This window comes from Carcharodon carcharias, chromosome 5 (assembly GCF_017639515.1).
Source record: "Carcharodon carcharias isolate sCarCar2 chromosome 5, sCarCar2.pri, whole genome shotgun sequence".
In the NCBI taxonomy this organism is placed as follows: domain Eukaryota; kingdom Metazoa; phylum Chordata; class Chondrichthyes; order Lamniformes; family Lamnidae; genus Carcharodon; species Carcharodon carcharias.
The window spans coordinates 199,809,369-199,832,594 of NC_054471.1; positions in this window are offsets into that span (position 1 = coordinate 199,809,369).

Here is a 23,226-nt window from a genome sequence, read left to right on the forward strand (position 1 = left end):
GAGAGTGAGTGAGTGTGTGTGGGAGAGTGAGTGTGTGAGTGAGTGTGTGTGTGTGAGAGAGTGAGTGAGTGTGAGAGTGAGTGAGTGTGTGAGTGAGTGTGTGTGTGTGTGAGAGAAATTGAGTGTGTGCATGAGTGAGTGAGTGAGTGTGTGAGTGAGTGTGTGTGTGAGAGAGAGTGTGTGTGAGAAAGTGAGTGTGTGCGTGAGGGAGTGAGTGAGTGTGTGAGTGAGTGTGTGTGAGACTGTGTGTGTGACAGAGTGAGTGAGTGAGAGAGTGAGTGAGTGTGTGTGGGAGAGTGAGTGTGTGAGTGAGTGTGTGTGTGTGAGAGAGTGAGTGAGTGTGAGAGTGAGTGAGTGTGTGAGTGAGTGTGTGTGTGTGTGAGAGAAATTGAGTGTGTGCATGAGTGAGTGAGTGAGTGTGTGAGTGAGTGTGTGTGTGAGAGAGAGTGTGTGTGAGAAAGTGAGTGTGTGCGTGAGGGAGTGAGTGAGTGTGTGAGTGAGTGTGTGTGAGACTGTGTGTGTGACAGAGTGAGTGAGTGAGAGAGTGAGTGAGTGTGTGTGGGAGAGTGAGTGTGTGAGTGAGTGTGTGTGTGTGAGAGTGAGTGAGTGTGAGAGTGAGTGAGTGTGTGAGTGAGTGTGTATGAGTGTGTGTGTGTGTGTGTGTGAAATTGAGTGAGTGTGTGAGTGAGTGTGTGTGAGAGAGAGTGTGTGTGTGAGAAAGTGAGTGAGTGTGTGAGTGAGTAGTGTGTGTGTGGGGGGAGAGATTGTGTGTGAGTTTGTGTCTGAGAGTGAGTGAGTGTGTGAGTGAGTGTGTGTGTGGAAGTGAATGTGTGAGTCTGACAGAGTGAGTGTGTGAGTGAGTGTGTGTGTATGTGAGAGTGTGTGAGAGAAAGAGTGAGTGTGAGAAAGTGTGTGTGTGAGTGTGAGTGCATGTGAGAGAGTGAGTGAGTGTGAGAGAGTGAGCAAGTGTTTGAGTGAGTGTGTGTGAGTATGTGTGTGTGAGAGAAAATGAGTGAGTGTGTGAGTGAGTGAGTGTGTGGGGGAGTGTGTGTGTGAGTGTGTATGTGAGAGTGAGTGTGTGTGTGTGAGTGAGTGAGTGTGTGCGCATGTGGGAGTGAGTGTGTGTGAGAGAGAGAGTGTGTGAGAGAGTGAGTGAGTGTGTGTGTGTGTGTGTGTGGGAGTGAGTGTGTGTGTGAGAGTGAGTGAGTGTGTGTGTGAGTGAGTGAGTGTGTGCATATGTGGGAGTGAGTGTGTGAGAGAGAGTGTGTGTGAGAAAGTGAGTGAGCGTGTGAGAGAGAGTGTGTGTGAGAAAGTGAGTGTGTGTGTGAGAGTGAGTGCATGTGAGAGAGTGAGTGAGTGTGTGCGTATGTGGGAGTGAGTGTGTGTGTGAGAGAGAGTGTGTGTGTGTGTGTGTGTGTGTGGGAGTGAGTGTGTGTGTGAGAGTGAGTGAGTGTGTGTGTGAGTGAGTGAGTGTGTGCGTATGTGGGAGTGAGTGTGTGTGTGAGAGAGAGTGTGTGTGAGAAAGTGAGTGAGTGTGTGAGAGAGTGTGTGTGAGAAAGTGAGTGTGTGTGTGAGAGTGAGTGCATGTGAGAGAGTGAGTGAGTGTGTGCGTATGTGGGAGTGAGTGTGTGTGTGAGAGAGAGTGTGTGAGAGAGAGAGAGAGTGAGTGTGTGTGTGAGTGTGTGGGAGTGAGTGTGTGTGTGAGAGTGAGTGAGTGTGTGTATGAGTGAGTGAGTGTGTGCGTATGTGGGAGTGAGTGTGTCTGTGAGAGAGAGTGTATGTGAAAGAGTGAGTGAGTGTGTGAGAGAGTGTGTGTGTGAGAGAGTGTGTGTGTGAGAGAGTGTGTGAGTGTCAGTGTGTGTGTGTGTAAGAGAGTGTGTGTGAGAGTGAGCGTGTGTGAGAGAATGAGTGTGTGTGTGTGAGAAAGTGAGTGAGTGAGTGAGTGTGTGGGAGAGTGAGTGTGTGTGTGTGAGTGTGTGTGTGAGAAAGTGAGTGTGTGTGTGTGTGTGTGTAAGAGAGTGTGTGTGAGAGTGAGTGTGTGAGAGAATGAGTGTGTGTGTGTGAGAAAGTGAGTGAGTGAGTGAGTGTGTGGGAGAGTGAGTGTGTGTGTGTGAGAGTGTGTGTGTGAGAGTGAGTTTGTGTGAGAGAATGAGTGTGTGTGTGTGAGAGAGTGTGTGAGTGTCAGTGTGTGTGTGTGTGTGTAAGAGATTGTGTGTGAGAGTGAGTGTGATGAGAGAATGAGTGTGTGTGTGTGAGAAACTGAGTGAGTGAGTGAGTGAGTGGGAGAGTGAGTGTGTGTGTGTAAGAAAGTGAGTGTGTGCGTGAGTGAGTGAATGTGTGTGAGAGTGAGTGAGTGTGAGTGAGTGAGTGTGTGTGAGTGTGTGTGTGAGAGTGAGTGCATGTGAGAGTGTGAGTGCATGTGAGAGAGTGAGTGAGTGTTTGAGTGAGTGTGTGTGAGGATGTGTGGGTGTGAGAAAGTGAGTGAGTGTGTGAGTGAGTGAGTGTGTGTCTGTGTGGGGGGAGGGTGTGTGTGAGAGTGAGTGAGTGTGAGGGAGTGAGTGAGTGTGTGAGTGAGTGTGTGTGCGTGTGAGAGAGAGTGTGTGTGTGAGAGAGTGAGTGAGTGTGTGAGTGAGTGTGTGTGAATGTGTGTGTGTGTGTGTGAGAAAGTGAGTGAGTGTGTGAGTGAGTAGTGTGTGTGTGGGGGGGAGAGAGTGTGTGTGTGAGTGTGAGAGTGAGTGAGTGTGAGAGAGTGAGTGAGTGTGTGAGTGAGTGTGTGTGTGTGAGAGAGAGAGAGTGTGTGTGAGAGAGTGGGTGTGTCAGAGAGAGTGAGTGAGTGTGTGTGGGAGAGTGAATGTGTGTGTGTGAGTGTGTGTGTGAGAAATTGAGTGTGTGCATGAGTGAGTGAGTGAGTGTGTGAGTGAGTGAGTGTGTGTGTGAGAGAGTGTGTGTGTGAGAAAGTGAGTGAGTGTGTGAGAGAGTGAGTGTGTGTGTGTGTGTGGGAGTGTGTGTGTGTGAGAAATTGAGTGTGTGCATGAGTGAGTGAGTGTGTGAGTGAGTGAGTGTGTGAGTGAGTATGTGTGAGTCTGTGTGTGTGACAGAGTGAGTGAGTGAGTGAGAGAGTGAGTGAGTGTGTGTGGGAGAGTGAGTGTGTGAGTGAGTGTGTGTGTGTGTGAGAGTGAGTGAGTGAGTGTGAGAGTGAGTGAGTGTGTGAGTGAGTGTGTGTGTGAGTGTGTGTGTGTGTGTGAAATTGAGCGAGTGTGTGAGTGAGTGAGTGTGTGTGAGAGAGAGTGTGTGTGTGAGAAAGTGAGTGAGTGTGTGAGTGAGTAGTGTGTGTGTGGGGGGAGAGATTGTGTGTGAGTTTGTGTGAGAGTGAGTGAGTGTGTGAGTGTGTGTGTGGGAGTGAATGTGTGAGTCTGACAGAGTGTGTGTGAGTGAGTGTGTGTGTATGTGAGAGTGTGTGAGAGAAAGAGTGAGTATGAGAAAGTGAGTGTGTGTGTGAGTGAGTGCATGTGAGAGAGTGAGTGAGTGTGAGAGAGTGAGCGAGTGTTTGAGTGAGTGTGTTTGAGTATATGTGTGTGTGAGAAAGTGAGTGAGTGTGTGAGTGAGTGAGTGTGTGTGGGGGGAGTGTGTGTGTGAGTGTGTGTGTGAGAGTGAGTGTGTGTGTGTGTGAGTGAGTGAGTGTGTGCGCATGTGGGAGTGAGTGTGTGTGTGAGAGAGAGAGTGTGTGAGAGAGTGAGTGAGTGTGTGTTTGTGTGTGTGTGTGTGTGTGGGAGTGAGTGTGTGTGAGAGTGAGTGAGTGTGTTTGTGAGTGAGTGAGTGTGTGCGTATGTGGGAGTGAGTGTGTGTGTGAGAGAGAGTGTGTGTGAGAAAGTGAGTGAGTGTGTGAGAGAGAGAGTGTGTGTGAGAAAGTGAGTGTGTGTGTGAGAGTGAGTGCATGGGAGAGAGTGAGTGAGTGTGTGCGTATGTGGGAGTGAGTGTGTGTGTGAGAGAGAGTGTGTGTGAGAGAGTGAGTGTGTGTGTGTGTGTGGGAGTGAGTGTGTGTGTGAGAGTGAGTGAGTGTGTGTGTGAGTGAGTGAGTGTGTGCGTATGTGGGAGTGAGTGTGTGTGTGAGAGAGAGTGTGTGTGAAAGAGTGAGTGAGTGTGTGAGAGAGTGTGTGTGTGTGAGAGTGTGTGTGTGAGAGTGTGTGAGTGTCAGTGTGTGTGTGTGTAAGAGACTGTGTGTGAGAGTGAGTGTGTGTGAGAGAATGAGTGTGTGTGTGTGAAAAAGTGAGTGAGTGAGTGAGTGAGTGTGTGAGAGAGTGAGTGTGTGTGTGTGAGTGTGTGTGTGAGAAAGTGAGTGTGTGAGTGTGTGTGTAAGAGAGTGTGTGTGAGAGTAAGTGTGTGTGAGAGAATGAGTGTGTGTGTGTGAGAAAGTGAGTGAGTGAGTGAGTGTGTGGGAGACTGAGTGTGTGTGTGTGTGAGTGTGTGTGTGAGAGTGAGTGTGTGTGAGAGAATGAGTGTGTGTGTGTGTGAGTGTGTGTGTGAGAGTGAGTGTGTGTGAGAGAATGAGTGTGTGTGTGTGAGAAAGTGAGTGAGTGAGTGAGTGTGTGGGAGAGTGAGTGTGTGTGTGTGAGTGTGTGTGTGAGAAAGTGAGTGTGTGCGTGAGTGAGTGAATGTGTGTGAGAGTGAGTGAGTGTGAGTGAGTGAGTGTGTGAGTGAGTGTGTGTGAGTGAGTGTGTCTGTGAGAGTGAGTGCATGTGAGAGAGTGAGTGAGTGTGAGAGAGTGAGCGAGTGTTTAGTGAGTGTGTGTGAGTACGTGTGTGTGTGAGAAAGTGAGTGATGTGTGAGTGTGTGGGAGAGTGAGTGTGTGTGTGTGAGTGTGTGTGTGAGAAAGTGAGTGTGTGCTTGAGTGAGTGAGTGAGTGTGTGTGAGTGAGTGAGTGTGAGAGAGTGAGTGAGTGTGTAAGTGAGTGTGTGTGAGTGTGTGGTGTGTGTGTGTGAGAAAGTGAGTGAGTGTGTAAGTGAGTGTGTCTGAATGTGTGTTTGTGTGAGAAAGTGAGTGTGTGAGTGAGTGTGTGTGTGAGAGAGAGTGCGTGCATGTGAGAGAGTGAATGAGTGTGAGAGAGTGAGTGAGTGTCAGTGAGTGTGCGTGTGTGTGCATGTGTGTGAGAGAGTGCGTGTGAGAGAGTGAGTGTGAGAGAGTGAGCGAGTGTGTGAGTGAGTGTGTGTGAATGTGTGTGTGTGTGTGTGAGAAAGTGAGTGAGTGTGTGAGTGAGTAGTGTGTGTGTGGGGGGGGGAGAGAGTGTGTGTGTGAGTGTGAGTGTGAGAGAGTGAGTGAGTGTGTGAGTGAGTGTGTGTGTGTGAGAGAGAGAGAGTGTGTGTGAGAGAGTGGGTGAGTGAGAGAGAGTGAGTGAGTGTGTGTGGGAGCGTGAGTGTGTGTGTGAGTGTGTGTGTGAGAAATTGATTGTGTGCATGAGTGAATGAGTGAGTGTGTGAGTGAGTGTGTGTGTGAGAAAGTGAGTGTGTGCGTGAGAGAGTGAGTGTGAGTGTGAGTGTGTGTGAGAGAGAGTGTGTGTGTGAGAAAGTGAGTGAGTGTCTGTGAGTGTGTGTTTGTGAGAAGGTGTGTGTATGAGTGAGTGAGTGTGTGTACGTGAGTGTGTGTGGGAGTGAGTGAGTGTGAGAGAGTGAGTGATTGTGTGTGAGTGAGTGAGTGAGTGAATGTGTGGGAGAATGTGTGTGTGTGTGTGTGTGATAGTGAGCGTGTGTGTGTGAGTGGGAGTGAATGTGTGAGTGTGACAAAGTGAGTGTGTGAGTGAGTGTGTGTGAGTGTGTGTGTGTGTGAGAAAGTGAGTGAGTGTTTGAGAGTGTGTGAGAGAGAGAGTGTGTGTGTGAGAGTGAGTGAGTGTGAGAGAGTGAGTGAGTGTGTGTGTGTGTGTGTGTGGGAGTGTGTGTGCGAAAGAGAGTGAGTGTGAGAGAGTGAGTATGTGTGTGTGTGTCAGAGTACGTGTGTGTGAGAGAGTGAGTGAGAGTGAGTGAGTGTGTGTGTGAGTGTGTGTGGGAGAGTAAGTGTGTGTGTGTGTGTGGGAGTGAGTGTGAGAGAGTGAGTGTGTGAGTGTGTGTGTGTGTGAGTGTGTGTGAGTGAGAGAGTGAGTGAGTGTGTGTGTGTGTGTGTGTGAGTGTGTGTGTGACTGTGTGTGGGAGAGTGAGTGTGTGAGTGAGTGTGTGTGGGAGACCTGTTTGTATCCAGAAAATGGGCCCACTCCTTCAGGAGGGATCCGATCCTGACAGTGGCCTCCACCTGGGGAAACACCGCCTGACATTTCGGTGCAGTCTGCTACTGGAAGTGTTCAAGAGGTAGTCGCTATCGCAGTAGCATGTGGCGTACAGGAGAGCACCACCAGCTCACCAGGAGAGAGAAGCACATTCTGCAGGTAAATCCCTCGCTCTAGCACTGAGACACGGCCAACTTAGCCCACTTCAAACCTGCATTCCCCCAGAAAAAACAATGCTTTCTGCTTTTCGATTAATGTCCTTTCTTCCTTTATGTTATCACAAGCAGGAGTGAATCAGGCAATGGCCTCTATTATATAGTCAAAGTGGCTCTCACATCGCAGGCTTTTTTCTAAAGTGGCCCTTGCTTGAAAAACAGTGAAGGTCACTGATGTAACGGAAAGGTCACACATGAGCTAAGACAGCCAAAGACATTACGCAGGTCCAACTCCATTTTGACCTCACCTAGTCCTTTGTGCCACCTCCTCCTCTATCACATTGAAGTTTGTCACTCTCAGTTTGGGATGCAGGTCTGCATTCATCATGACCTTCCCATCGATGTGGACCACCTGAGAATCATGAAGTTCACACTCATGGTCTGGTCTCATGGCCAGTCCAGGTCCTCGCCAAACGCAACATGCTAAGGCACCATGAACCACTCAAGGAAATGCTTGGCTGATAATAAAGAGCTCTCATCAGATTCATTACATTCTGGGTTGCATTCCATTAGTACCCTCAAAAGTGCCAGAAATGACCATTTGTACTTCCAGAGCATGCAACACAGCACCATTTGTATTGATCTTCAATGACCTCGGCAGGGTATATGTGAGGTGAGGCTTCTCCAAATGTGCAGCTCAGCTCTGCATCTCTACATTGAGCTGAGAGCTTTGTGGCTGCAATGAAGAGAACTGCAAGGTTAGAAAGGCAGGAGGTTGGAGGCTTGAGCACCATAAAAATGAAGTGCCTTCCAGGGTCAGAGCTCCTGCACTTAAAGGTGGAAAGGTGCTCCCACTTCCCACTGAGCTGAGCAAATGGTTATTGTGAGAGTCAGATACGTGCAAGGTGGACAGGATCCCACCTGATCTCTGAGTAAAGTCTCATAGATAGAAAATCCCACCAGACAGTGAGTAAATGGAGTGAGGATCTATGACCCTTCTCCATGCGTTTACACATGTCTCGATGGACACGAGATCTTCACCTCACAATAATGCAGATGGGATGGCTGAATACCTTAGCCTCAATCTTAAATAGGCCAGAATGAGGATGACATGAACAAACACATCATGTGAACGAGGTTCCTTACACAAGCAGTCTTGACATTAAGGACAAGGCATCAAAGATGTTGGAAATGATATGAGTGCACACACTGTGATGATGTGGAAACTAACATCTACCAGAGGTTCTGTTATATAGTTGATTTTCCAGGCAACTTTTCTTGTTGCAAATATTGAACTTTATTTACGAGACAGCAGCAGCAAGGTAGACATGTGCATCAAACTCTACAACCAAAGAAGAACTCTTTCCTAAAGGTTCCCCACACTGCTAACTCATTGATTTACACAAATCATGTGATCTTACAACACAGGACTATCCTTAAAGCTACAGTCCTACGTTTATCAAAACTATAATTACTACATCCCTCCCCCTTTAACTTTTCTGCACATTTTGTATTTACAAGTATATTTATCTCATGACATAACAATATTTACACAGGTCACAACGTTATAAGTTCAGTATTTCAGATGGTTTCCAGATCCGTGTGGAATATCACAGCTCCACGATCTCCGATTCTTTGACAGGAACCACATTCTCTGGAGCCACATTAACATCAGTTACCTCATTAGGCACAGGCAGTTCAGTATATTCCACTCCGACAGAGACATCAGGCATGTCTGTCCTTGGTTGAGCAACTTCAACAGGGACCATAGGCTCAGCAATGGTTACAGGTGGAACATTATTTTGTTTAGTGATCTCTCTTTCTTTTAAATCATCCACACGTTTACAGGGGATCCGGCCCTCCACTTCCACATGGTAGGACATTGGTCTGGTCACAGAGTTTATTTTACCAGGTCACCATTTCGGTGCTCCACAGAAATTCCTTACATGTACTGCATCTCCAACAGTAAATTTTCACTTGCAACTATGCAAATTGTGAGTTGCTTTTGGTTCCCTTGACTTTTCTTCACCTTCCCCTCCAAATTGGGAAGTATCAGGCTTAGTCTTGTTTGAAGATGGTGCCTCATCATTAATTCTGCATCCTCTTTCTACATGTCTTCTTTCTACCACAGAATTTAGTCTCAGCCTTCTTTCTGATTTCATCGTCGGCCAGATTTCTCTCAGATGAAATCTCAACTTGTCTTAGTTCAGTAGTTGAGCTACCCATGAGTTATCTACTCGCATCTTGGAAAGTTCTACAACTTTTGCTTTCAAAGCCTCTTTAGCTTCATTCAGCTGATTCTTCAGCTCTTCTGTCTCCTTCTTGAATCTGTTGGCTTCCTCCTGGAATCTTGAACATTGCTGCATCTTCTCTGCCAACTGGTTCTTCAGTTTGTTCAGCGAGACGTTAAATTCTTCCTGTTTCTCTTCATAATTTTCCAGAGGCACAATCTTTGACCTGATGGATCCTTGTAGTTTGTGAAGGTCTTTCAATAGGTTTTTCTTTTCTTTGTGAAGCTCACTCACTTCATCTTAAATTCTGTCATTCAGCACAGTCTCCTTGGGTTTCTTCTGCTGCTCTTCCATATTGTTGTTTAAGACAGTCTTCATTTCTTCAGGTTTCTGAATGCTTACACACTCCTTTTTCATCCTGTTGTGGTCCTTGGACTCTCCAGGCTCTTTCTGAACTACCTTGTCTTGTTCCTTTTTCAACTCAGGAACACTTCCTGCTTTCTTTTGAAATCTCACTGGCCAATCAAGGTTAATTTCCCTCAGCTAATTTCGCCCTAGGAGACTTGGTCCTCTGCCTTCTAAAACCAGCAGATGTGTTGTTTGGTGTCTATAATGAACAGTTGTTCTGGTGATACCTTTTACCTGGATTTCTTCGCCTGTGTACATTTACAACTTGGCAGGTGTTTGTTCAAAATTTAATTGTTGAGCATCTTTATTTAAATATGTGAAAGTGTGTTCTCCTGTTACAGTGGTAGATGCTCCCGTGTTTACTTCCATTTTGAAGGGTTTGCCATTCACTTGCACTGTGGCAATAATTGGCTCTGTCTTCCCAACTTTCATGTTCAATAACAAGTAAATGTCAGAATTGGTTGTTTCTGGCTCTTCTACACTGTAGACTTCATTGGACTTCGATTATTGTCTGGAACCTGTTTAAATCTCACTTTGCAATGTTTCAATATGTGTCCACTTCTGTGACAATAATAAGACTCTCCCTTTTAAAATTGCCAATTGTTCAGAGATTGACTTTCCAGGTGGATAAAAAATATTTTTCGACTTTGCTACTAAACTGTTTCTTCTAACTTTTCAGTTAGCGGGAGTTGTTTCCCACTTTGTGGTAGAGTCCTGGCTTTTCACCCCACGTTCGGTTGACTGTTCCTGCCCAGCTAGGAGAACGGTGCCATTTTGCACCCCTTGAATTGATTGCGCATTCCTTACCGCGCTTTCCATTTCAACCGCGATTTCTAACGCTTTCTTATAACCAAGATCCACTTCAGCTGGCAATCTTCGCTGAGTAACATCCTCCTGCACACCACATACCAAACCCTGAGTGTGTCGTTCAGGGTTTCACCGAAATCACAATATTCCGTTAGCTGTTTTAATTTCCCCACGTAGGTAGCAATGGTCTCTCCCAGGATTATGTTTCATGAATTGAACCTGAACCTCTGCATTGTGACTGAGGGCTTGGGTTGGAAATGTCCCTTAATGAGGTCGATTCAGGAGAATCGCTCTCCTCTTTTCCTTCTCTGTAGCTTTGTTGGCTTGAAAGTAGAATGCAAGACGTCCTGTATATTGAGACCAGCCGTCTGTCATTGGTTCAAAGGGATTGGTTCTGCCAAACTGTGGCATCTTGGATAAATATATCTTCCTTTCATTTTAATTATCTTAGATACTCACAATTGCTGGGTGAGGGACAGTACCGGATTTGATTTATCCTCATCACCAGTTTGGTGTAGAGTTGATTTTCAAGGCAACTTTTCTTGGTGGAAACATTTAACTTTATTTATAAAGCAACAGCAGCAGCTACACATGTGCATCAAGCTCTATTGCTCAAGAAGAACTCTTCCCTAGAGGTTCCCTGGGCCGCTAACTCATTGGTTTACACAGATCGTGTGATCTTACAGCACAGGATTATTCTTAAAGCTAAAATCCCACGTTTATCAAAACTATAATTACTACAGGTGCCTGGTTTTGACATCTGCAATAAGCGGGGGTAGGGGCCATTGTCCACAGCTGATGGACAACAACACAGCTGAGCATAAAGAGGAGACATACACAAAAGATATGAAATGGATGGGATTCTATTTACATTGGTGCAAAGTATATAACATGTGGTTAACACCTGTGCCACCATTGTGCTCCTAATATTTCTTAATTTTCATAACCCTACTGCTACATCTTGGTGCATCCCCGACTTCCATAGTCACCCTCCTGACTGCTAGGCCCTGTTGTCTGTGATGACCCCAGCAGGCGTCCTCTGCAGGGTTGAGGCCTGGATGGTCCGGCCTGCTTTGAGTTTCCTGTTGGGGGGGGACAGGTGCACCCTCCTCAGCCTGTGGATCTGGAGGCGATGGGGTTACAGGAAAAGGAGATTTGGATGGGCCGGACACTCCTGGAGTCACATGGGTGGATGGCTCCGGGGTGTCCAGAAGCTGATCCCACTCCCTTTCTGGGCCTGAGGGCCCCTGGTTGACTCCTTGAGGTGAAGGGGCAGCTGGAGTGAGATTGAATTGCCCTGCACCCCTCTCGCGTAGCCATTTATGGATGCCAACCAATGTCTACACTGATCAAGTGCAGCTCCTGGTGCAGTGCGGCCCTGTCCTGGACCAAGGTCTCCATGGTGGCAATCCTACCAGTGTTGACCTTGGTGTGGTGGCATACTGGTGCTGTAACCTCAGACTGAATGCGGACGGACTTCTCCATTGTACGTTATAATCTGTGCAAAGTAATTGACAACCCTTCCTAATACTCCTTTGACTCACTGAAGCCCCACCAAATAAGTTAGAACGAGTCTGGGGACTCGTCATCAGACTTGGACTCAGCAGAATCTTGGCCTCCAGCAGCCCCCCGAGCACCGGCTACCTTGGAGGTGCCTGCCTCCACCTGCTGTGGACCAGATTGTGACCCTGAGGCTGCTCCAGAAAGAGGTCCCAGCGAAATGTGTGTTTCTGCGCTGGTGGAGGGTGTGGGTGGGCATTGTGGCTGGTCTTCAATGCACCGCTGGGTGGGCCTTAATTGGCCTGCCCACTCAAAGTGGCGGCGGGGGTCAGCTGCCCGCCCACCGCCGAGCCGGTGGGGCCCACCTACCCACCAAGGGCAAAATTCTGCCCCCTGTGTGAGATCCCTGGGGAGTGTCATCCTGCTCAGTCCTGATGGGTTTGTGAATGTGTGAGTTGCGGGTGATGAGATGGTTGACTTACCCTCCGGAACGGATGAGATCATTCATCTTCTTCCTGCACTGGGTTGCAGACCTTTGTCTGTGCCACGTTTACGCTGTCCTGGCAAAGACACCGCCTGTCAAGCCGGTGTGCTGGCGTTGGAAGCATCACTGAACATGGGAGCCACAGTCTTCTTGCCTTTTGGTGCCATTTCTTCCCAGGGGCTATCCTGGCCTGGGGACCTTGGCTTGAATATTTTGGTCGTCGGACACAAGCGATCGGCGGGCCTGGGAGCAGCTGGGAAATGGACCCCCGCCCGTGATTGGCCCCTGACTGCGATTTCATGCTGGCTGGCCAGTTAGTGGAATGGGGGCTTGGGGAGATGGGGGCTGGAAAATACCTGGAAGAGAGGCAGACACAATGCAGCAGCAGGATATATTAGGGGGGAAACTGTCTGCTGGTTGGAGTCATACCCAACACAAGGGAAGATGGTTGTGGTTGTTGAAGGTCAATATCTCAGCTCCAGGACATCACTGCAGGAGTTCCTCAGGGTAGTGTCCTCGGCCCAACCATCTTCAGCTGCTTCAATGATCTTCCTTCCATCATAAGGTCAGAAGTGGGGATGTTCGCTGATGATTGCACAATGTTCAGCACCATTCATGACCTCTCAGATATTGAAGCAGTCCATGTCCAAATGCAGCAAGACCTGGACAATATCCAGGCTTGGACTGACAAGTGGCAAGTAACAGTCACACCACACAAGTGCCAGGCAATGAGCATCTCCAACAAGAGGGAGTCTAACCATCGCCCCTTGACATTCAACGGCATTACCATCGCTGAATCCCCCACTATCAACATCCTGGGGGTTACCATTGACCCAAAACTGAACTGGGCTAGCCATATAAATATTGTGGCTGCAGAAGCAGGTCAGAGGCTGGGAATCCTGTGGCGAGTAACTCACCTCCTGACTCCCCAAAGCCTGTCCACCATCTACAAGGCACAAGTCAGGAGTGTGATGGGATACTCCCCACTTGCCTGGATGGGTGCAGCTCTCACAACACTCAAGAATCTTGACACTGTCCAGGACAAAGCAGCCCACTTGAGTGGCACCACATCCACAGACATTCACTCCCTCCAGCACTGACACACTGTAACAGCAGTGTGTGTACCATCTACATGATGCACAGCAAGAACTCACCAAGGCTCCTTAGACAGCACCTTCCAACCACACGACCACTGCCACCTAGAAGTATGAGGGCAGCAGATAGATGGGAACACCACCACCTGAAAGTTCCCCTCCAAGTCACTCACCATCCTGGTTTGGAAGTAAATCGCCGTTCCTTCACTGTCACTGGGTCAAAATCCTGGAACTCCCTCCCTAACAGCGCTGTGGATGTACCTACACCACATGGACTGCAGTGGTTCAAGAAGGCAGCTCACCACCACCTTCTCAAGGGCAACTAGGGATGGGCAATAAATGCTGGCCCAGTTAGCAATGCCCACATCCCATGAACAAATAAAAAATAAATAAATAAAACTACCTAAATGGGTAAATGACAGCACTGAAGGAAGCAAGCAGCTTGGTGCAGAAGCATGGCAGTCAGATCAAAGCAATAAACAGCAGAGGGTAAGGTGATATCATGGTTACATCATTGAACCAGTCATCTAGAGGGCTGGGTTAATTCCAGAGATCTCAAATTCAATTCCCACCATATGCAGTTTGATATTGGAATTTAGTTTTAAAAACCTGAAAATAAAAAGCTGGTCCCATTAAAAGTGACCATGGCTATTGGATTGTCTTAAGAATATAACTGGTTCACTTATGACCCATATGTGATTCTAATCCCTGGCCAAGTGCTTGGCTCTTAACTGCCTGTTTAAGTGACCTAGCAAGTCACTCACTTGAAGAAGACCCACTAACATTTTCTCAGGGAAACCTAGAATTGGCAATAATTACAGACTTGTCACCAATGCATGGTAATAAATTTTTGAAAGGTTAACCTTACATGGTCTTGCATGTCTTTGCAACAGAAACATTAAACAGTTAAGACATAACGGTTGAGATAGTCAAAGAGGAAAAGGAACTGTCTCACTCGAGGGGAAAGTCATCAATACCTGATGACCAGAGGGATGCAGATCAAGATGGAGGCTTTCTGAGTGCAAATTATTGTTAGAGTCACTGGGGGAATGTGCCCAGTGTTTTCCACACATCATGACAAGTGTGGAGGAAGCAACAGTGTACAGACTGACAACGCAGTCAGCCCCAGAGTGAATGACAGCTTGAAGACCATCTGCTGAATTGTGACTGGTAGCAGAAGCAGTCCTGTCAGTAATAGCAAATCAAGCTTCTGTCTGCAATATTTCTCCCTTAGGCATTATCTGTGTTTGTGACGAATGTAGTAAACAATAACAATCCTTGAGACTTTTGCAGAACTATATCAAAGGGCCATGCCTGATCAACCTAGACAGGAAAAGAGCTGTTTTGGCATGGCTTTGATGTTGCTGCTGATGATTTGTTGCTGCTGTTGCTGAATGATACTAAGGGTTCATGAGCTGAGGTAACTGTAGGTAGTTCTGGTCACTCAATAATCAGCTCTTCACTCTGTCAGCAAAAAATCATAACGCAATCAATTGCCTCAAATAAAGAAAGCATGTGATCTGCCAGATAATCTGACATTCACCTGCATTATCTAGTGGCCATGGTTGTATAATGGAGTAGAATTTTTTAAAAAAAACGCCCATCTTTGTGGTCCTATCACCACCTGTCCTATAGGGAATCCAGCCACTTATGGACCCACAAAACCACGTTTCCAATCTGTTAACGCCATTCCAACATCCACCGACTCCCATCATGTTCTTTGGTGCCCCTCAAATTTCTTCCCCTTTTACCTTTAGCTCTGTGGAATGAACAGATGAATCTCCTCTCCTTTGAGATTTGTTTGTTTTGAGCCCTTTTGATTTATCTCGGACTCCTATATCCTGCCAAGGTTCTCTCTGGGCAGAGCATGGCGTTCCTGAGTTCCCTTGTGCTTAAATGGAATAAGTCATCATTCAGAATATTTAATTTCTTGTGCTCCTGTTTGCCCCGGCATGGATTCCCGCTCTTCTGTCACCACCTTCTTAATGTTGAAGCACTGAACGGATTTCTTCATTCTGTTTTTGCTTCTAAGGCGTGAGGGTCACTCTTTGACCCTCCATTTGCCCAAAATGTCATTCATAATGTGTCTCTAGTAATTTCATGCTGAGTTCCTATGCCTATAACAATCTTTGTAATTCTGTAATGACTTCACTTCTTATTCCTTGCAGTATATTTTAGAAACATAGGAACATACAAGATAGGAGCAGGAGTAGGCCATTCAGCCCTTTGAGCCTGCTCCACTTTTCAAAATGCTCGTGGCTGACTCTCTATCTCAACGCAATACTCCCCCTCTCTCCTCGTACTCCTTTATACCTTTAGAATCCAGAAATCTATCTATTTCCTTCTTAAATATATTTAGTGACTTGGCCTTCACAACCTTCTATGGTAGAGAATTCCACAGGTTCACCACCCGAAGTGAAGAAATTTCTCCACATCTCAGCCCTAAATGGTCTACCCCGAATCCTGAGACTGTAACCCCTTGTTCTAGACCCCTGGCTAGAGGAAACACCATCCCTGCATCCAGTCTGTCCATCCCTGTCAGAATTTTATACATTCCAATGAGATCCCCTCTCATTGCCACTCATGGGGGAGACAGTGGCATAGCGGTATTGTCACTGGACTGGTAATCCAGAGACCCAGGGTTATGCTCCTGGGACCACGGTTCGAATCCCGCCATGGCAGATGGTGAAATTTAAATTTGATAAACATCTGGAATTAAAAGTCCTGTCCTAACGGCAGGAAAGACCCAGCAGATGTGACTGTGCAGTGGTATACATTCAGGAGGGAATTACCCTGGGCGTCCTCAACATCGACACTGGATCCCATGTAGCCCCATGGAATCAAGAAACCTCCTGCTGATTACCACATACTGCTCTGACCCTTCAGCTTCTGAATCAGTGCTCCTTCGTGTTGACCACCACCTGGAGGAAGCATTGAGGGTGGCAAGGGTGCAGAATATAACCTGGGTGGGGGGACTTCAATGTCCATCACAAACAGTGGCCCAGGAGCACCACTGCTGACTGAGCTGGCTGAGTCCTAAAGGACATAGCTGTTAGACTGCAGCAGGTTGTGAGGGAACCAACAAGAGGGAAAAACATACTTGACCTCATCCTCACCAACCTGCCTGCTGCAGATGCATCTGTCCATGACAGTATCGGTAGGAGTGACCATCACACAGTCATTGTGGAGATGAAGTCCCACCTTCACATTGAGGATACCCTCCATCATGTTGTGTGGCACTGCCAGCATGCTAAATGGGATAGATTTCAAACAGAGATAAAAACAAAAAAACTGCGGATGCTGGAAATCCAAAACAAAAACAGAATTACCTGGAAAAACTCAGCAGGTCTGGCAGCATCGGCGGAGAAGAAAAGAGTTGACGTTTCGAGTCCTCATGACCCTTCAACAGAACTTGAGTTCGAGTCCAGGAAAGAGCTGAACTATAAGCTGGTTTAAGGTGTGTGTGTGGGGGGCGGAGAGATAGAGAGACAGAGAGGTGTTTGTCCCTACAACCACACACCCCCCCTCCACCTCTCTGTCTCTCTATCTCTCCGCCCCCCCACACACACACCTTAAACCAGCTTATATTTCAGCTCTTTCCTGGACTCGAACTCAAGTTCTGTCGAAGGGTCATGAGGACTCGAAACGTCAACTCTTTTCTTCTCCGCCGATGCTGCCAGACCTGCTGAGTTTTTGCAGGTAATTCTGTTTTTGTTTTAGATTTCGAACAGATCTAGCAACTCAAGACTGGGCATCCATGAGGGGCTGTGGGCCATCGGCAGCAGCAGAATTGTACTCAAACACAATCTGTAACCTCATGGCCCGGCATATCCCCCAGCCTATCATTACCATCCAACCAGGGGATCAACCCTGGTTCAATGAAGAGTGCAGGAGGCCATGCCAGGAATAGCACCAGGCATACCTAAAAATGAGGTGTCAAGCTGGTGAAGCTATAACACAGGGCTACTTTCATGCCAAAAAGCATCAGCAGCAAGTGATGGACAGAGCTAAGTGATTCCACACCCCAACGGATCAGATCTAAGCTCTGCAGTCCTGCCACATCCAGTCATGAATAGTGGTGAACCATTAAACAACTCATTGGAGGAGGAGGCTCCACAAATATCCCCATCCTCAATGATGGAGGAGCCCAGCACATCAGTGCAAAAGTTAAGGCTGAAGCATTTGCTACAATCTTCAGCCAGAAGTGCTGAGTGGATGATCCATCTCAGCCTCCTCCGGAGGTCCCCAGCATCACAGATGCCAGTCTTCAGCCAATTCGATTCACTCCACATGATATCAAGAAACGACTGAAGGCACTGGATACTGCAAAGGCTATGGGCCTGACAATATTCCGGCAATAGTACTGAAGACTAGTGCTCCAGAACTTGCCGCACTCCTAGCCAAGCTGTTCCAGTACATCTACAACACTGGCACCTACCCGGCTATGTGGAAAATTCCCCCGGTATGTCCTGTACATAAAAAGCAGGACAAACCCAACCCAGCCAATTACCGCCCCATCAGTCCACTCTTGATCACCAGTAAAATGATGGAAGGGGTCATCAACAGTGCTATCAAGCGGCATTTGCTTAGCAATAACCGTATCCTCAGATACTGAAGCAGTCCATGTCCAAATGCAGCAAGACCTGGACAATATTCAGGCTTGGGCTGGCAAGTGGCAAATAACATTCACGCCACACAAGTGCCAGGCAATGACCATCTCCAACAAGAGAGAATCCAACCATTGCCCCTTGATGTTCAATGGCATTACCATTGCAGAATCCCCCACCAGCAACATCCTGGGGGTTACCATTGACCAGAAACTGAACTGTACTAGCTATATAAATAGTGTGGCTACAAGTGCAGGTCAGAGACTAGGAATCAAGTGATGAGTAACTCACTTCCTGACTCCTCAAAGCCTGTCCATCATCTACAAAGCACAAGTCAGGAGTGTGATGGAATACTCCCCACTTACCTGGATGAGTGCAGCTCCCACAACACTCAAGAAGTTTGACATCATCCAGGACAAAGCAACTTGCTTGATTGGTACCACATCCACAAACATTCACTCCCTCCACCACTGGAAAGCATGGCAGCAATGTGTACCATCTACAAGATGCACCGCATAAACTCACCAAGCCTCCTTAGACAGCTCCTCTCAAATCCTACAAACCTGGGAACACCACTACCCGGAAGATCCCCTCCAAGCCACTCACCATCCTAACTTGGAAATATTTTGCTGTTCCTTCACTATCGCTGGGTTAAAATCCTGGAACTCCTTCCCTAACAGCACTGTAGGTGTACATATACCACAGAGGCAGCAGTTCAAGAAGGCAGCTCATCACCACCTTCTCAAGGCAATGAGGGATGGGTGATAATTGCTGGCCCAGCCAGCGATGCCCACATTCTATGAATGAATAATTTTAAAAAAACTTCTTTTCTCCAGTGAATATAGGCCTAGTCGACCCAATCTCTCTTCATACAACAATCCTGCCATCCCAGGAATCAGTCTGGTGAACTTTTGCTGCACTCCCTCTATGGCAAGTATATCCTTTCTTAGGTAAGGAGACCAAAACTACACACAATACTCCAGGTGTGGTCTCACCAAAGCCCTGTACAGCTGTAGTAAGACATCCTTGCTCCTGTACTCAAGTCCTCTTGAAACAAAGGTCAACATACCATTTGCCATCCTGACTGCTTGCTGCACCTGCATACTGGCTTTCAGTGATCGGTGTATAAGGACCCCCAGGTCCCTTTGTACATCAACATTTCCCAATCTATCACATTTAAATAATACTCTGCCGTTCTGTGTTTCCTACTGAAGTGGATAACTTCACGGTTATCCACGTTATACTACATCTGCCAAGTATTTGCCCACTCACTCAACTTGTCTAAATCTCCTTGAAGCCTCTTAACTTCCTCATCGCTCACATTCCCACCAAGTTGTGTGTCATCAGCAAACTTGGAAATATTACATTTGGTTCCTTCATCCAAATCACTGTGAATAGCTGGGGCCCAAACACTGATCCCTGTGGTACCCCACTAGCCACCACTTGCCATTCTGAAAAAGACCCATTCATTCCTACTCTCTGTTTCCTGTCTGTTAACCAATTCTCAATCCATGACAGTATATTACCCCCAAACCCCTGGGCTTGAACTTTACACCCTAACCTCTTATGCGGGAGTTTATCAAAAGCTTTTCTGAAAATGCAAATAAACACCATCCACAGGTTCTCCCTTATCTATTCTGATAGTTACACCCTCAAAAGACATGGGGGAGAATTATCCCCCCCCCCCCTGTTGGGGGGTTTGTGCTGAGGTGGGCAGAGGTGGGCATGGACCCGATTGGCCCGCCCAATCGGGTCTGCGCCACCATTTTGCATGGGTGGGCCAATCACGTGCAGCTGGAGTCGTTGAGCGCCCCCTGTGCTGGCGGGGGTTGGGGGGGTGGTTTCCCTGATTCGGGGCCTGCGCTTTATCGTGCACGAGCGTGAAGGAGCACAGAAATCTCCCTGAGGCTCAGAGGTGCTTCGGGGAAGTTAGTTTAAGTTTTAAAATTTTAAATAAAGAAAAGAAAAAATGATAAGACAAGTCCCCTCATGTGACAGTGTCGTGTGAGCTAGACAATGTCAACGAACACTAATGAAAACATTTAGTTAATTTATAAACACGCCATGAAACTTCACCCCGCCCATGGATGAGGTTTCATGATAAATGCGAAGGCTGCCTGGGCTCTTCACCTGCCCCAACAACCTTCAGGTTGGACGGGCAGCTCTGTTAGTTACATGAATTGATGTTTAAATGGCCTCAATAGGCCTTTGACAGTTTGGCGGGCACGCAGCCAGCTGCCAAGTTGAAAATCTATATGACACGCGGTGATGTCGGGACACACGCCTAACATCACCGCACGTCATTTTACACCTCGGAGAGTGAGCCCCGCCCCCACTCGCCAAGCCAAAATTTCTGGCCATGATTTCCCTTTCATAAACCCATGTTGACTTGGTCTAATCCTGTTGATATTTTCTAAGTGTCCTGTTATCACATCCTTTATAATAGACTCTAGCACTTCCCCTCCTCCTGCTGTTAGGCTAACCAGTCTGTAATTCCCTGTTTTCCTTCCCCCACCCTCCTTTTTTAAGTATTGGGGTTACATTTGCCACCCTCAAATCTGCCAGGACTGTTCCAGAATCTATAGAATTCTGGAAAATGACAACCAACGCATCCGTTATTCCCATGGCCATCTCCTTTAGTGCCCTGGGATGTAGATTATCCGGCCCTGGGGATTTATCAGTTTTCAGTCCCATTCATTTCTCCAGCAGTATTTTTTTAGCAATACTAATTTCCTTCAATTCCTCCTTCTCACTAGCCCCTTGGTTCCCTAGTATTTCTGGGAAGTTATTTGTGTCTTCCTCTGTGATGACAGAACTAATGCAGTTGTTTAATTGTTCTGCCATTTCCTTGTTCTCTATTACAAATATCGAGTGCCCTTGGATATTCAGTTCCCAGCCTTGGTCACCCGACAGCCATGTCTCTGTAATTGCAATCGTATCGTACCCGGTAACATCTCTTTGCGCTGTTAATTTGTCTACCTTATTGCGAATGCTCCGTGCATTCAGATTAGTGCCTTTAGACTTGTCATCTTAACATTTTTACACATTTTTTGGTACTGTGGCCCTATTTGCTGCCAGCCTTTGTTTGCTTTGTCTTCTACTTTTCTCTCTTTCTTTGGTGTTACAAATACAGTTTTGGACTGTACGGGGCCTACGTTTGTCTTCACTAATCTTATTCTTTTTACATACTTACAGAAGCTTCTGCAGTCTGTTTTCATGTTCCTTGCAAGTTTACTCTCATAAACACAATCAAAGGAAACTACGAAAGTATGAGGTGTGAGTTGGCTAAGATAGATTGGGGAACCTCATTAAAAGGCATGATGGTGGATAGGTAATGGCGAATATTTAAGGAATGAATGCACGCATTGCAACAGTTATACATTCTTTACTAGCGCAAAAACACAACAGGAAGTGTGGCCCTACACGATAACGAAAGAAATTAAGGATCGTATTAGATCCAAAGAGATTAAAGTTGCTAGAAAAAGTAGCAAGGCTGAGGATTGGGAGAATTCAGCAAAGGACGACCAAGAGATTGAGTAAGAGCGGAAAAAAATGTTGTTAGTCAAGGTTGGGCCACTTTTCCTGTTGTATTTTTGAGCTGGTAAAGAATGTATAACAATTCCTGGGCCAGGATTTCCCGGTCGGCGAGCGGGGGCGGGGCCAGGATGTCCCGGTTGGCAAGCGGGGGCGGGGCCAGGATGTCCCGGTTGGCAAGCGGGGGGATGGGGCCAGGATTTCCCGGTCAGCGAGCGGGGAGGGGGGTGGCGGAGCCAGGATTTCCCGGTCGGCGAGGTGGGGATGGGGCCAGGATTTCCCGGTTGGAGAGGGGTGGGTGGGGCACGCTCGCCAACATGTAAAATGATACGGGGTGACATTGGGAGTTCTGCCCGACGTTCCCACGCCCCATTTCAATTATCAGGTCGAGGGGGGTCTCAGCCGAATCAGCTGTGCGCCCGCCAACCTGTCAATGGTCTATTGAGGCCATTGACATAGTCGTTAAAGTAATTAGTGGACCTGCCTGGTCAACATTAGGCTTGTCGGGCAGGTCAGGAGCTCTGGTGGGCTTTCGAAAAAGCATCAAACCTCATCCACGGGCCGGAGGAGGTTTCATGGAGGTTTTTAAAAATTTAATAAAAGTGTAACTAAAAGTGATGGACATGGTCCCAACTCATGTGACAGTGTCACACGAGGGGACATGTCAGGGAATTTTTCTTTTTTGTTTTTAACATTTTTAATGAGGAGCTGATCTCCCTGACACAGGGAGATCCCTCAGGCATGTGCAAAAGAGCACATTCTCTGCTCAGGGGATTCCCCCCTCCCTGCCCACACAGGGAGTGCATAGCACCTCCTTGCAGACGTCACGCTGGGTGGGCCTTAATTGGCCAACCCACGTGAAATACTGGCGTGCCCCCCCACCCCCCCCCCCCCACCCCCCATCGGGGGCACTGATCGGAGGCGCACCCACCCCTGAACTTCCCCCCCCCACCCCAAAGGGGAGAAAATTCTGCCCATGCATTTGTTCCTTAAATATTAGCCATTACCTATCCACCATCATGCCTTTTAATGAAGTTCCCCAATCTGTCTTGGCCAACTCACACCTCATACCTTCAAAGTTTCCTTTGTTTAGATTTAGGACCCTAGTTTTGGATTGGACTACTTCACTTTCCATCCTTAATGAAGAATTCTATCATGTTATAGTTACTGTTTCCTAAAGGACTCCCCACAACAAGATTATTAATTAACCCTTTTCATTGCGCCATACCAAATCCAGGATAGCCTGTACCCTAGTTGGTTCCTCAAGGCACTGGTCTAAAAAACCATCCAGTACACACTCCAGGGCCAGAAACTTACCGCGGTCAGGTGGGCTGGGTGACAGCGGGCATGGGCAGGCGTGGAACTGATCGCTGTCCGTGATTGGCTGCATGCCGCCATTTTACGTGGGTGGGCCAATTAAGCGCTCAGTGCTACCTGTGTGGGCAGGGGGAGGAGGGAGAGTCGGGGGCACATGTGCACAAAAGAGTGCAACAATCTCCCTGAGGCATGGAGCTGTCTAAGGGAAGTTAAGGTGATTTTAAAAATTTGGTTTTAAATAAAGTAGAAAATTATTTAAACCTTTCCCCTCATGTGACAGTGTCACATGAGCTGGGACATGTTTTTATATTTAGGAAAGTATTTTCATTTAATTAGTAAAAGTTTTAGGAAACCTTATCCCGTCCATGGATGAGATTTTGTAAAAAACTCAAAGGCTGCTTGGGCTCTTCACCTGCTCCCCAACCTTAAGGTTGGACGGGCAGTATTGCAAACAACTTCCATTGGTTTCTTAATGGCCTTAATAGGCCATTGACAGTTTGGCGGGTGTGCAGCCATCTCTGACGCACACCCACCAAATGAAATATCTAAATGACGCGCAATGACATCAGGATGCACGCCCGACATCATCACGCGTTATTTTGCGGGTTGGTGTATCAGGCCCTTCCCCACACGCCGACGGCAATATTCTGGCCCAGGAATTCATCCGTCACAGTATTATTGCCAGTTTGGTTTGGCCAGTCTATATGTAGATTAAAGTCACCCATGGTTACTGTAGCACCCTTGTTACATGCACCTCTAATTTCCTGTTTCATATCACCCCTACTTTACCACTAATGTTTGGAGGCCTGTAGACAACTCCTGCTAGAGTTTTCCACCTC